This window comes from Rhinatrema bivittatum, chromosome 13 (genome assembly GCF_901001135.1).
Source record: "Rhinatrema bivittatum chromosome 13, aRhiBiv1.1, whole genome shotgun sequence".
Lineage (NCBI taxonomy): Eukaryota > Metazoa > Chordata > Amphibia > Gymnophiona > Rhinatrematidae > Rhinatrema > Rhinatrema bivittatum.
This window is the reverse complement of record NC_042627.1, coordinates 80521888-80537342: the sequence shown is the minus strand read 5'-3', so window position 1 is coordinate 80537342 and position 15455 is coordinate 80521888. Positions and strand designations below refer to the sequence as shown.

Here is a 15455-nt window from a genome sequence, read left to right as displayed (position 1 = left end):
AGAAAGAAGATTAAGGTCAAGTGTTGGGACCCTGCTGAATGCACACAGACACATGTTCAGCTGGGGCTAAAGGTCAAGTGTTGGGACCCTGCTGAATGCACACATAGACACATGTTTGGCTGGGGCTATAAGGTCAAGTGTTGGGACCCTGCTGAATGCACATAGACACATGTTCAGCTGGGGCTATAAGGTCAAGTGGGACCCTGCTGAATGCACATAGACACATGTTCAGCTGGAGCTATAAGGTCAAGTGTTGGGACCCTGCTGAATGCACACAGACACATGTTCAGCTGGGGCTATAAGGTCAAGTGGGACCCTGCTGAATGCACATAGACACATGTTCAGCTGGAGCTATAAGGTCAAGTGTTGGGACCCTGCTGAATGCACACAGACACATGTTCAGCTGGGGCTATAAGGTCAAGTGGGACCCTGCTGAATGCACACAGACACATGTTCAGCTGGGGCTATAAGGTCAAGTGGGACCCTGCTGAATGCACACAGACACATGTTCAGCTGGGGCTATAAGGTCAAGTGTTGGGACCCTGCTGAATGCACATAGACACATGTTCGGCTGGGGCTATAAGGTCAAGTGTTGGGACCCTGCTGAATGCACACAGACACATGTTCAGCTGGGGCTATAAGGTGAAGTGTTGGGACCCTGCTGAATGCACACATAGACATGTTCAGCTGGGGCTATAAGGTCAAGTGTTGGGACCCTGCTGAATGCACACAGACACATGTTCAGCTGGGGCTAAAAGGTCAAGTGTTGGGACCCTACTGAATGCACACACAGACACATGTTCAGCTGGGGCTATAAGGTCAAGTGTTGGGACCCTGCTGAATGCACACATAGACATGTTCAGCTGGGGCTATAAGGTCAAGTGTTGGGACCCTGCTGAATGCACACAGACACATGCTCAGCTGGGGCTAAAAGGTCAAGTGTTGGGACCCTACTGAATGCACACACAGACACATGTTCGGCTGGGGCTATAAGGTCAAGTGTTGGGACCCTGCTGAATGCAATCACAGACACATGTTCAGCTGGGGCTAAAAGGTCAAGTGTTGGGACCCTGCTGAATGCACACACAGACACATGTTCGGCTGGGGCTATAAGGTCAAGTGTTGGGACCCTACTGAATGCACACAGACACATGTTCGGCTGGGGCTATAAGGTCAAGTGTTGGGACCCTGCTGAATGCACACAGACACATGTTCAGCTGGGGCTATAAGGTCAAGTGGGACCCTGCTGAATGCACACAGACACATGTTCAGCTGGGGCTATAAGGTCAAGTGGGACCCTGCTGAATGCACATAGACACATGTTCGGCTGGGGCTATAAGGTCAAGTGTTGGGACCCTGCTGAATGCACACAGACACATGTTCAGCTGGGGCTATAAGGTCAAGTGTTGGGACCCTACTGAATGCACACACAGACACATGTTCAGCTGGGGCTATAAGGTCAAGTGTTGGGACCCTGCTGAATGCACACATAGACATGTTCAGCTGGGGCTATAAGGTCAAGTGTTGGGACCCTGCTGAATGCACACAGACACATGTTCGGCTGGGGCTAAAAGGTCAAGTGTTGGGACCCTACTGAATGCACACACAGACACATGTTCGGCTGGGGCTATAAGGTCAAGTGTTGGGACCCTGCTGAATGCAATCACAGACACATGTTCAGCTGGGGCTAAAAGGTCAAGTGTTGGGACCCTGCTGAATGCACACAGACACATGTTCAGCTGGGGCTATAAGGTCAAGTGTTGGGACCCTACTGAATGCACACACAGACACATGTTCAGCTGGGGCTATAAGGTCAAGTGTTGGGACCCTGCTGAATGCACACACAGACACATGTTCGGCTGGGGCTATAAGGTCAAGTGTTGGGACCCTACTGAATGCACACAGACACATGTTCAGCTGGGGCTATAAGGTCAAGTGTTGGGACCCTGCTGAATGCACACACAGACACATGTTCGGCTGGGACTATAAGGTCAAGTGTTGGGACCCTGCTGAATGCACACATAGACATGTTCAGCTGGAGCTATAAGGTCAAGTGTTGGGACCCTACTGAATGCACACAGACACATGTTCGGCTGGGGCTATAAGGTCAAGTGTTGGGACCCTGCTGAATGCACACACAGACACATGTTCAGCTGGGGCTAAAAGGTCAAGTGTTGGGACCCTACTGAATGCACACACAGACACATGTTCGGCTGGGGCTATAAGGTCAAGTGTTGGGACCCTGCTGAATGCAATCACAGACACATGTTCAGCTGGGGCTAAAAGGTCAAGTGTTGGGACCCTACTGAATGCACACACAGACACATGTTCGGCTGGGGCTATAAGGTCAAGTGATGGGACCCTGCTGAATGCACACACAGACACATGTTCGGCTGGGGCTATAAGGTCAAGTGTTGGGACCCTGCTGAATGCACACACAGACACATGTTCGGCTGGGGCTATAAGGTCAAGTGTTGGGACCCTACTGAATGCACATAGACACATGTTCAGCTGGGGCTATAAGGTCAAGTGTTGGGACCCTACTGAATGCACATAGACACATGTTCGGCTGGGGCTATAAGGTCAAGTGTTGGGACCCTGCTGAATGCAATCACAGACACATGTTCAGCTGGGGCTAAAAGGTCAAGTGTTGGGACCCTACTGAATGCACACACAGACACATGTTCGGCTGGGGCTATAAGGTCAAGTGTTGGGACCCTGCTGAATGCACACACAGACACATGTTCGGCTGGGGCTATAAGGTCAAGTGTTGGGACCCTACTGAATGCACACAGACATGTTCGGCTGGGGCTATAAGGTCAAGTGTTGGGACCCTGCTGAATGCACACACAGACACATGTTCGGCTGGGGCTATAAGGTCAAGTGTTGGGACCCTGCTGAATGCACACACAGACACATGTTCGGCTGGGGCTATAAGGTCAAGTGTTGGGACCCTACTGAATGCACACACAGACACCTGTTCGGCTGGGGCTATAAGGTCAAGTGTTGGGACCCTACTGAATGCACACATAGACACATGTTCGGCTGGGGCTATAAGGTCAAGTGTTGGGACCCTACTGAATGCACACACAGACACATGTTCGGCTGGGGCTATAAGGTCAAGTGTTGGGACCCTACTGAATGCACACACAGACACATGTTCGGCTGGGGCTATAAGGTCAAGTGTTGGGACCCTGCTGAATGCACACACAGACACATGTTCGGCTGGGGCTATAAGGTCAAGTGTTGGGACCCTACTGAATGCACACACAGACACATGTTCGGCTGGGGCTATAAGGTCAAGTGTTGGGACCCTACTGAATGCACACACAGACACATGTTCGGCTGGGGCTATAAGGTCAAGTGTTGGGACCCTGCTGAATGCACACACAGACACATGTTCGGCTGGGACTATAAGGTCAAGTGTTGGGACCCTGCTGAATGCACACACAGACACATGTTCGGCTGGGACTATAAGGTCAAGTGTTGGGACCCTGCTGAATGCACACACAGACACATGTTCCTATACCAAACCGCTTCAAATGGTTCAGAACTCTGCAGCCAGAGTCCTTACAAACTCCAGGAAAATGGACCACATCTCACCCATCCTCAAAAACCTCCACTGGCTACCGATCCACTATAGAATCATGTACAAAACCATCAACATCATATACAAAACTATCAACCAAAACACACACCTCGACCTACAAATACCTCTTAAAAAATACACTTCCGCCAGACCCATCAGGGAATACTACAAAGAGTCACTCCAAATTCCAAAGGCCAAAACCTACCAACATAAATCATTGAGTCTTAGAGCCTTCTCTTCAGCAGGTCCAACTCTCTGGAACTCTATCCCACTTGATTTGAGACAGGAGCCATGCTCTCTAACATTTAGGAAAAGACTAAAAACCTGGCTTTTCAAAAAAGCATTTCCAAGAATTGAATAAAACCTCCATTAAATAGCACAAACTCTTATTCTATAACTGGACCTAATACAAATCAACCAACCTTAAATTGACACTCATCAATACCTTCTGAGCTTTTATCATACCATTATCGTATTTATGCATCCGGTTATTTATGTACCGTCTCATAGTGATGTACCGCCACAGTTACTCACATATTCTTATTTAATCACTTTGCTACTCTATTACATTAATAGGCCAAAATGTAAATATTGCTCTGTACAATCTCTCCCCTTTTCCAGTTCCAAGTTGATTTCCCTGATTTTTTGTAACTTTCTCACATCCTTTATTTGATTCACTGTATTTATTCACTGTATTTAAAGTTCAAGGTTCTTACTGAGAACATTGTTTTAAGTTATGTTATGCTTTACACACTCTGTTAATTGTAAACCGGGTTGATGTGATGCCTGTCATGAAACTCGGTATAACAAAAACAATAAATAAATAAATAAATAAATAAATAAATAAATAAATGTTCGGCTGGGGCTATAAGGTCAAGTGTTGGGACCCTACTGAATGCACACAGACACATGTTCGGCTGGGGCTATAAGGTCAAGTGTTGGGACCCTACTGAATGCACATAGACACATGTTCGGCTGGGGCTATAAGGTCAAGTGTTGGGACCCTGCTGAATGCACACAGACACATGTTCAGCTGGGGCTATAAGGTCAAGTGTTGGGACCCTGCTGAATGCACACATAGACATGTTCGGCTGGGGCTATAAGGTCAAGTGTTGGGACCCTACTGAATGCACACAGACACATGTTCGGCTGGGACTATAAGGTCAAGTGTTGGGACCCTGCTGAATGCACACATAGACATGTTCAGCTGGGGCTATAAGGTCAAGTGTTGGGACCCTACTGAATGCACACAGACACATGTTCGGCTGGGACTATAAGGTCAAGTGTTGGGACCCTGCTGAATGCACACATAGACATGTTCGGCTGGGGCTATAAGGTCAAGTGTTGGGACCCTACTGAATGCACACAGACACATGTTCGGCTGGGACTATAAGGTCAAGTGTTGGGACCCTGCTGAATGCACACAGACATGTTCAGCTGGGGCTATAAGGTCAAGTGTTGGGACCCTGCTGAATGCACACATAGACATGTTCGGCTGGGGCTATAAGGTCAAGTGTTGGGACCCTACTGAATGCACACAGACACATGTTCGGCTGGGGACTATAAGGTCAAGTGTTGGGACCCTACTGAATGCACACAGACACATGTTCGGCTGGGGCTATAAGGTCAAGTGTTGGGACCCTGCTGAATGCACACATAGACATGTTCAGCTGGGGCTATAAGGTCAAGTGTTGGGACCCTGCTGAATGCACACAGACACATGTTCGGCTGGGGCTATAAGGTCAAGTGTTGGGACCCTACTGAATGCACACAGACACATGTTCAGCTGGGGCTAAAAGGTCAAGTGTTGGGACCCTGCTGAATGCACACATAGACATGTTCAGCTGGGGCTATAAGGTCAAGTGTTGGGACCCTGCTGAATGCACATAGACACATGTTCGGCTGGGGCTATAAGGTCAAGTGTTGGGACCCTGCTGAATGCACACAGACACATGTTCGGCTGGGGCTATAAGGTCAAGTGTTGGGACCCTGCTGAATGCACACAGACACATGTTCGGCTGGGGCTATAAGGTCAAGTGTTGGGACCCTGCTGAATGCACACACAGACACATGTTCAGCTGGGGCTATAAGGTCAAGTGTTGGGACCCTGCTGAATGCACACAGACACATGTTCAGCTGGGGCTATAAGGTCAAGTGTTGGGACCCTGCTGAATGCACATAGACACATGTTCAGCTGGGGCTAAAAGGTCAAGTGTTGGGACCCTGCTGAATGCACACACAGACACATGTTCAGCTGGGGCTAAAAGGTCAAGTGTTGGGACCCTGCTGAATGCACACATAGACATGTTCGGCTGGGGCTATAAGGTCAAGTGTTGGGACCCTGCTGAATGCACACATAGACATGTTCGGCTGGGGCTATAAGGTCAAGTGTTGGGACCCTGCTGAATGCACACACAGACACATGTTCAGCTGGGGCTATAAGGTCAAGTGTTGGGACCCTGCTGAATGCACACAGACACATGTTCAGCTGGGGCTATAAGGTCAAGTGTTGGGACCCTGCTGAATGCACACATAGACATGTTCAGCTGGGGCTATAAGGTCAAGTGTTGGGACCCTGCTGAATGCACACAGACACATGTTCGGCTGGAGCTATAAGGTCAAGTGTTGGGACCCTGCTGAATGCACACATAGACATGTTCGGCTGGGGCTATAAGGTCAAGTGTTGGGACCCTACTGAATGCACACAGACACATGTTCGGCTGGGACTATAAGGTCAAGTGTTGGGACCCTACTGAATGCACACAGACACATGTTCGGCTGGGGCTATAAGGTCAAGTGTTGGGACCCTGCTGAATGCACACATAGACATGTTCAGCTGGGGCTATAAGGTCAAGTGTTGGGACCCTGCTGAATGCACACAGACACATGTTCGGCTGGGGCTATAAGGTCAAGTGTTGGGACCCTACTGAATGCACACAGACACATGTTCAGCTGGGGCTAAAAGGTCAAGTGTTGGGACCCTGCTGAATGCACACATAGACATGTTCAGCTGGGGCTATAAGGTCAAGTGTTGGGACCCTGCTGAATGCACATAGACACATGTTCGGCTGGGGCTATAAGGTCAAGTGTTGGGACCCTGCTGAATGCACACAGACACATGTTCGGCTGGGGCTATAAGGTCAAGTGTTGGGACCCTGCTGAATGCACACAGACACATGTTCGGCTGGGGCTATAAGGTCAAGTGTTGGGACCCTGCTGAATGCACACACAGACACATGTTCAGCTGGGGCTATAAGGTCAAGTGTTGGGACCCTGCTGAATGCACACAGACACATGTTCAGCTGGGGCTATAAGGTCAAGTGTTGGGACCCTGCTGAATGCACATAGACACATGTTCAGCTGGGGCTAAAAGGTCAAGTGTTGGGACCCTGCTGAATGCACACACAGACACATGTTCAGCTGGGGCTAAAAGGTCAAGTGTTGGGACCCTGCTGAATGCACACATAGACATGTTCGGCTGGGGCTATAAGGTCAAGTGTTGGGACCCTGCTGAATGCACACATAGACATGTTCGGCTGGGGCTATAAGGTCAAGTGTTGGGACCCTGCTGAATGCACACACAGACACATGTTCAGCTGGGGCTATAAGGTCAAGTGTTGGGACCCTGCTGAATGCACACAGACACATGTTCAGCTGGGGCTATAAGGTCAAGTGTTGGGACCCTGCTGAATGCACACATAGACATGTTCAGCTGGGGCTATAAGGTCAAGTGTTGGGACCCTGCTGAATGCACACAGACACATGTTCGGCTGGAGCTATAAGGTCAAGTGTTGGGACCCTGCTGAATGCACATAGACACATGTTCAGCTGGGGCTATAAGGTCAAGTGTTGGGACCCTGCTGAATGCACACAGACACATGTTCAGCTGGGGCTATAAGGTCAAGTGTTGGGACCCTGCTGAATGCACACAGACACATGTTCGGCTGGAGCTATAAGGTCAAGTGTTGGGACCCTGCTGAATGCACATAGACACATGTTCAGCTGGGGCTATAAGGTCAAGTGTTGGGACCCTGCTGAATTCACACAGACACATGTTCGGCTGGGGCTAAAAGCATTTTATGATTTGCCACAAGCACTTGTTCCTCATGCCTATATAAAACCTCTCTATTGCAGAGTTTGGATCTCTGTTGGACTCATCACTACTTCTCATTTTCACACACACAGAGGAATGAAAGAACCCGATTAGTCAGAGCCACTACCAATCACAGTCTTAATAACTATAGGCAATAATTATACTCAAAATAAATCTTAAAACTTAATAGCTGCAGGATCTAAGAATGGCTCTCCTATCCGTGGATACCTTTGACTGGGTTCACTGGCCGTATCTTTTTCAGGTATTAGAGAAAATGGGCCTGGGAGTCCGCTTTATCAGATGGGTGACTAAGTTGTATGGAAACCCGCAAGCTCGCATAAAAATTAATGGGGCTTGCTCTCCACCCTTCCAGGTTAAGAGAGGAACACGTCAGGGTTGTCCGCTGTCCCCGATACTATTTGCCTTATCGCTAGAGCCTTTAGCGGAAAAGGTGAGGAAGCACCAGGAGATACATGGGATCACGGTGGGAGAATCCATGTACAAAATCTCCCTTTTTGCTGATGATCTCTTATTCACATTAACTAAACCCGAGACATCACTGCAGGAACTCCTCAAAGAGATTCGGGCGTTTGGAAAGCTCTCGGGCTTTAAAATGAATGAGGATAAGTCTGAACTGCTGAATGTCTCCATGGGTGGGCCACAATTTAAAGATCTGGCAGCAAACTTACCATTCAAAGTGGCAATAAATTGGATTAAGTATTTGGGGGTGAGAATTGGTCCAGTAATAAATAAGTTGTTTGAAATAAATTATGATCCCCTGGTTCAGAACGTCCAACAAGATTTAGACCGATGGGACAGAACGGACATTTCATGGATGGGCTGCATAGCAGCTGTCAAAATTAATGTCCTTCCTAGGTTTTGTTATTTATTCCAGACTTTGCCAGTGGGGATCCCGGGCGGGGCAATCAGAATTTGGCAACGGAAACTTTTTCTATTCATATGGAAGAGGAAACCACCCAGGGTGGCAAGAACAGTGTTATACAGAGATAAATTGAGTGGGGGACTCAATATACCGAATCTGTTATGGTATTATATTGCTACCCTACTGGCAGTAGTAGTAGTAGTGAGCTGGCAAACCGAAGGTGTTATTAAACCATGGGTGGCGATAGAGCGAGCGATTGCAGGAGACCCAGCACAGGTAGATTAAAGGGCCCTGGAGCCACACCATTTACAACAGTAGTGCTGCGGGTATGGACAAAGTGGCGACAGGTACTTATGGGGGAGAGGAAAGCATATCATCATACCTCAATCCCCCCCGGGTATGGACAAGGCATTCATACGTCGATGGCAGCGGAAGGGAATTACTCAAGTGGGACAGTTATGGAAGCACCAAAAATGAATATCTTTCCAGGAACTTCAAGAGCGGTATGCTCTTCCATCATCCGACCTATACACTTATTCACAATCGTCACATGTCTTCACAACACAACGAATAGCAGGAGAATTACAACAAGGGAAACACATATTTATCAAATACTGTGAAAATGCTAACACTTTCACAAGACCAATATCACCTCTCTACGCTTTATTGAATATGGCAAAGGGGGTCAAGTTATCCCCTCAAATACGGTGGGAGGAGGATATCCCAGAATCCCTACCCGAGAGGGTTTGGGATAGTTGTCATGCTAGCATAAGCAGAAGTTTGGTGTCGGCGACTATAAAGGAAAATGGTTATAAGCTCTTATATCGCTGGTATCCGACTCCTGAACGGCTGTATAAAATGTCACAGGCGTGTTGGAGAGAATGTGGTTTTCCAGGCACATTTTATCACATGTGGTGGACATGCCCTAAAATTGAGCGAACATGGGCAGCAGTCATAGCGTACATTAAGGGGGTTTGGGGGATACCAGTGATCCCCGACCCCAAGATGTGTCTGTTACCCATTGTACCTGATGTGGGCACTGCATGGCAAAGATATCTGGCAATGCATGTGGTAGTAGCAACTCGGTGTGAGACTGCATATTGGTGGAAAAAGAGGGAGACTCCAAACTGGGAGATGTGCTAACTAGGTTGGACAAAATATATTATATGGGTCACCTTCAGCGATCAGGAATAATCGCTTACCCCAATTTCAAAAAGTATGGGAACCATATATCCAGAGCAAGAACGCATCCTCATAATACAAAGATGCTACAGTTCTAGGGCTGCCAACCTCCAATTTGGCTGTCAAAGTAGTTAACGTACATTTTACACTGATGGCCAGCACTATGGAATGGGGAGGGGGGGGCGGGGCGAAGGAGGGAAAGAGGATGACATGTGTGGAGGGTTGTTCCTGAAGGTGATGGGGCGGAAGAACGAAGATAACAAAGGGACACATGAAGCGGATGTACCGTGATTTTATCACTTGTTAAACAATGTTTATTGTACCAGTTCTTATGTCTAAATTCTGTATTACCATGTTTTGTGTACAAGTCAATAAAATATAAATAAAAAAAATTAATAGCTAGACATATACTCAAGCACAAACTTCCCATTGGTATGATTCACAGCATCAAGGAAATGCAATGTCAATATTTCTCAAACCCCTAGAAAATGCCTGAATAAAAAGCAATTAGCCATATATATGGAAGACGTCATCCAGTGGCACCGAACGGACTTGTCTCTCCAAGCTGTAAAGCTTTAAGCTCTACTGAGCATGTGCAGGAATTCCCATATAGGTGTTGCCCCGTGAGCCTCCTTATTCAGTAACAGAGTTGAATCTAACTGTGTAGTGGACGCTTCAGGGAGGTGGGAAGTAGGCAAACTTGCTTTTTCCACTGATAATTAAGCTGAATTAGCCATTACATGAGGGAAGTCCCAAGCTGAGGGTTGAAAAAGAGCAATTACTTAGTAAGCAGGCCAACTCCTCCCAAAGATCTCAGATGAGTAGTATACTACTATGTAAATAACCCTGCTGGGCCCCAGGAAGAATAGATGAAGGCAACAAAACACTTGGGTGTTCTGGAGGACTGTGCACCATGTTTCTCTTTTTTTTATTCCACTACAGTTTTAATTTATTTTATTTATTTAAAAGTTTTTATATACTGCTAATAAGATTAGTAACAATCCATCTAGGCAGTTTACAATGATACATACATAATGAGTTAAACTAAAAAGACAATACGACAAATACAGAAGTCAGTGGAGGGGGCAGTTAAAGATAGTTAGGCAATATTGTAAGCGGCAGAACAAAGATAAGTTTTTAATGATTTTTGGAATTCTTTGGTGTTTGATACAAGTCTAATATCTTCAGGCAGAGAGTTGGGCCGGCGGCTGTAAAAGCTCATTTAGCATGGGAGTCCATTGCATGCATGCACTCACTCAGAAGGAAGCCATTTCCTCACTACGGTAAGTGGCAGGGTGCATTACTGCTCGGAATTAGACGGTTTCTGGCATGGCGGTTTCTGCATACAAGGAAAACATCATCTTGAAAAGATTTTCCTTCAGTGGGTCTTTTGTGTCTGAGTGAGTGTCCTAAGTGAAACTTTTTCTGCTTCTGGGAAAAGGAAGTGTGAGCAGGAAGAGAAGAGCAGGTTTGGAAGAACATGCGCTGGCTGTTTCACTACATTTTCAAACACAGGTCTGGAGCTGGGCTGAGGGAAAAGAACTTCGTACCATGTGAAAATACAGGTGGCAATGTACACGAATTCAGCTCAGAATGGGTTCAAACATGCATTCTGTTTAAAAAACAAACATTCTTATTTTTGATCGTTTTAGTCAATTCCTTGCTTGGTTACTACGACCTTTCATTTGAAAAGTCACGTGTGCACACGTATATAAATATTCTACGTACGTATGTTTTAGTAACAGATGGCCTTCTCCATTACTCAAACAGCCATGAGAAGTATGTGAAATATCAATCATGCAACCCGCCAACCTTTTGGGACAGCAATAACTGTTAACAGGCAGCCTGGAAAACCTCTGAAAATGACTGGTGCTCTGCACATGGGCTGCTCGAGATTTCCACGGGAAAATTAAGATGCCAGTGGCTATTTGGAACATTGTTCAGGTATCCTTTATAATGGAAAATTTGCCAGTTATTGATCCACAGCATGTAACCCTCTTGCTTCCAGAAGGCTGCAAGCAACTTTCCAATCAGTGGCTGTCAAAAAAATTGCGTTTCCATGCTGATGCCAGACAAGAGCAGCCACAGCAGAACACAGCTGCCTCTTAATGCATTTCTTTAATTAACTACTAGGTACAATAGGTAAATTTCAATTAACATTTCACACCAGCCTAGGAGGAACTCAGTACAAATAAAATAAATATAATGCATTGGAGAATGGTGAATGCAACAAGAAACTACAAGTCTGAGGACTCATCTGCCCAGGGAATGCAGACCTGGAGTTGTCTGCACGAAATCAATTCCCAGACACAGGGCAGACGGAGGGGTAAAAGCACTTCCTCCAGATCCTAGCACCTGCAGATACAAGGATTTTCCCCGTTCTGGACCTGCTGAAAACCAGCTTTATTGAAGAAGGGCCTTAGTGTTGAAAGTATCCAATTACTGTTGAGATTTTTGTCTTGATAGAAAACCCCCATATCCCAGCAGCTCGAGTCATTCAAACTGCCTGCATGCCCTGCTCAGCACACCAGCGTGCGCCTGTGCTAGACCTGTACGGATGGGTCTGTTAAAAGCTGCTTACAGCACCAGCACAGGCACTTAAGAGTGTTTAGGTGCTCCAGGGTGGCTAATTATGCTCACAAACATTGCAGTGGCTGAAGGACCATTACATGCAAGAGAAGCTTGAAAACTTCAATGAGAAGGCCTTCAACCGCATTTCCAATGACTGTGGACAGTTTAAAACGGGTGGCTTGTTCCGTAGATGCATCAAGACTATATTCATTTTTAGTGGTAAATGGATGCAGAACCAGGTCAGGGTCAGAACGGTCTGCCTAGATTATGTAAAAATATGACCTGAAATATGCATCTCCCGTTCTGCTGAGCCAGAATATGAATGATGACCCTGAATCCAAACACTGATTTTGTAAACCGCTGTGATCTCCTTTTGGAACGACGCTATATAAAACGCATGAACAAACAGTACTGTTCTCTGTTTTCACATGTTGGATCTGTAGATACTTCAGCACCACTATCTGTACCAGCTGTGAACGCTCCCTTTTCCCACGTTACACAATCTGCTCGTTTCATCTCCATGTGAAAATGAGTGAGGCAGCCTGCAGTCTGGCAAGCCCGTTTACGGGTCCTAGCAAAGGATGGTGTGAGGTGCCATTTAAAGGGTCACCCTCCCCATTGGTAAACGAGGAACGAGACTGATGCATATCCACTTCAGAAGGTACAGCACCCTCAGCCCTGCTACTGCAATGCACCTTTCAGAATGGTCGCAGTGACAAGCATGCAGCTAATATATCCTTGCTACAAATCTAACAGCTGCTAAATGCAAATCCTTGTGCATTACAGACCCATTAATCAGTACGTCCACCTCAGCAGCAAAACCATTCAAGAGAGGAGACCCTCAGTCCCAGCACACCCTCCAGCACAGAACATGGCTCCCTGCTTTATTCGACTAATAATATCGTTCCAGTTTCCTTTCCCTCTTGGCTTCAGCAACGTCAATGCTTCTGCACAAACTAAGTTGCAGGAGGGCCTCAGATTGCAAACAGCATTTGGGATGGAAAAACGCTATCCTTACAGCCAAATTGTTATTATGAGGGGGCCGGGAACTGGCGATAAGAGCATATGCTTCATGGACGGAGGCCACTGGATCAGGGAAAGCAGGCTGAAAGGCCTTCTGAAAATGCAGGCATGAGCTGAGCTATCGCGGCATGGGGCCCTCTGCACATCAGAGGTTGCAGTCTGGCCTTCCTGTGATCCTTCTTAGGATTACACATTATTCTCTTGTGCATTCTTCACAGGGCTAAAAGGGAACTTAAGATGTCGCACAACTTGCTTGTTATTCACACCACTAAAACCCACACAGAAGTTCACAGTCGTTGAGGGCCAAACACTAGTCAGCTTTTTAGGATTTTCGCAATCCATTTGCATGCACTGCCTCCCATATGCACATTCATTGTGGAAACCCCAACTAGATAGCAGCCCTGGTGGTGGGAGCACTTTACAATGCTGCTGTGATTATGCAGCCAACCAGTAGTGCAACTTCACGGACTCTAAGTCCAGGCGAGAGAGTGGGTCTACGAAGGGATTAGGGTACCACTCTTACCCCCTCCACTGATACTGTACAGCACTGGAAGGCTGGGTCAGGTCTCACATGCAGAGCGTAAGATGGGTTGCAGCAAACAGCGTCCAGGCCGCAGTGGGGCCAGCCCTTTATCCACATATGGGTCACTTCTGACGCCTGCTTTTTTTTGGGGGATCTTGCTGTAATGCCACATCTGGTGCAGAGGATCACACTGAACTCAGTACTCAATTAGATCCACTTTATAAATTAAATATTTGCTTGCTAACAAAATATTTAATCTTTCCTCCTACACAGACACAGAAGTCTTTATTCCTGCACATGTTTTTCAAATTTCAAAAATGTTAATAGAAAAAAAACAAGCAAGAGAGCTAAATAACCAGGAGCCTGCAGCACTTTCACATCACTAGGAACACGATCTCAACAGACGAGACTCTTCTAAGAGTTAACTACGCACTGGGGCAGCCAGCTCCAGGGAGCAGGGCAGTGTACACAGCAGGCTGGCTTCAAGCCGGGAAAAGGAGCTACACATCATTATGGAAAATACATCCAGAGCCTCAGCTCAGTGTGCGGCAGCCGCTAGAAAAGCAAATGGAAGGACGACAATTATCTGGAAAGGAATAAAGCAGAGCCTGCCATAACCAGTCACCTTGAACACTGTTTGCAGTTATCGTACCAACTCACAAAAGATTTAGGAGAACTAGAAAAGGCCATCAGCAGCGACAAGGGATGGGGAGCTACACAGGTTAGGGCTTCAGCAGCTTGGAGGTTTCTAAAATCATGAGCGGGGTGGAGATTACTGACCCTTTCAAACAGCACTAGAACTAGAGGTCAGGGCATGAAACGAGCAGGAAGCAGATCTAAGACAAACTCGCCATACGATCGAGCTGTACGATGGGTGCCAGAGGATGTGCTCAAAGCATTCAGCACAGCGGACTTTGAAAGAGGATTGCAAAGGTGCTGAATGGAAAGCAGCCGGATGGACTCGGGAAAGCACTGAGCCACAAGAACTGGACCTGCTCTGCAGGATGTGCTGGGTACCTCCTAATGATCTGGACTGGCCAGCGTCGGAGACGGCATTGCAGGGCTACGCAGCTCTGTGGCCTCCCCCAGCATGGGAAGGTTAGCAACGAGTTACTCTGGGACAGCAGCAGAGCTGGCAACTGACTCAGTCTGTGGAGAGAGACACATGGTCCGTGCGGACTGTGGTGGTTGTAGCTCCTGTCATGCCACTGAAAATGGGCACTACAGATCCCAGAATGCACAAAGAGGAAGGAATGCCACAAAGCCAGGATCAGCCTACAAGCTCCCTCTAAAATCTGAGTCCTTTGGGACTTCTAGAGGAGACCAAATGACCTATCCGGCATCACATTAAGCGCACTCTTCACAGCCGTCCGCTTTCAGCTGTGCTCCGACATCCTGGGAAGTACATCTTTAAATCTTCTCCGAAGATTAAGCCTGCAGCTATAGCAAGCACCAACTCCATTCTGTTCCGGAGGCCAGAGTTATTCCCATACGAGCCGAGAGTTGGAAAAATTCTTTCAGAAGCCCGAGGGGTTTCGGTTGCAATGAGCCGTTACTTTAAGTACTGCATTAAAAAACCTTGGAAACCCAT

General features: G+C 47.2%; 1 protein-coding gene across 1 annotated transcript in view; it reads right to left on the bottom strand.

The window, feature by feature from the left end:
* MAP2K5 (mitogen-activated protein kinase kinase 5) overlaps positions 1 to 15455 on the bottom strand; it is a 244975-nt gene that overhangs the window by 217948 nt on the left and 11572 nt on the right. The gene's annotated exons all lie outside the window — the stretch shown is intronic.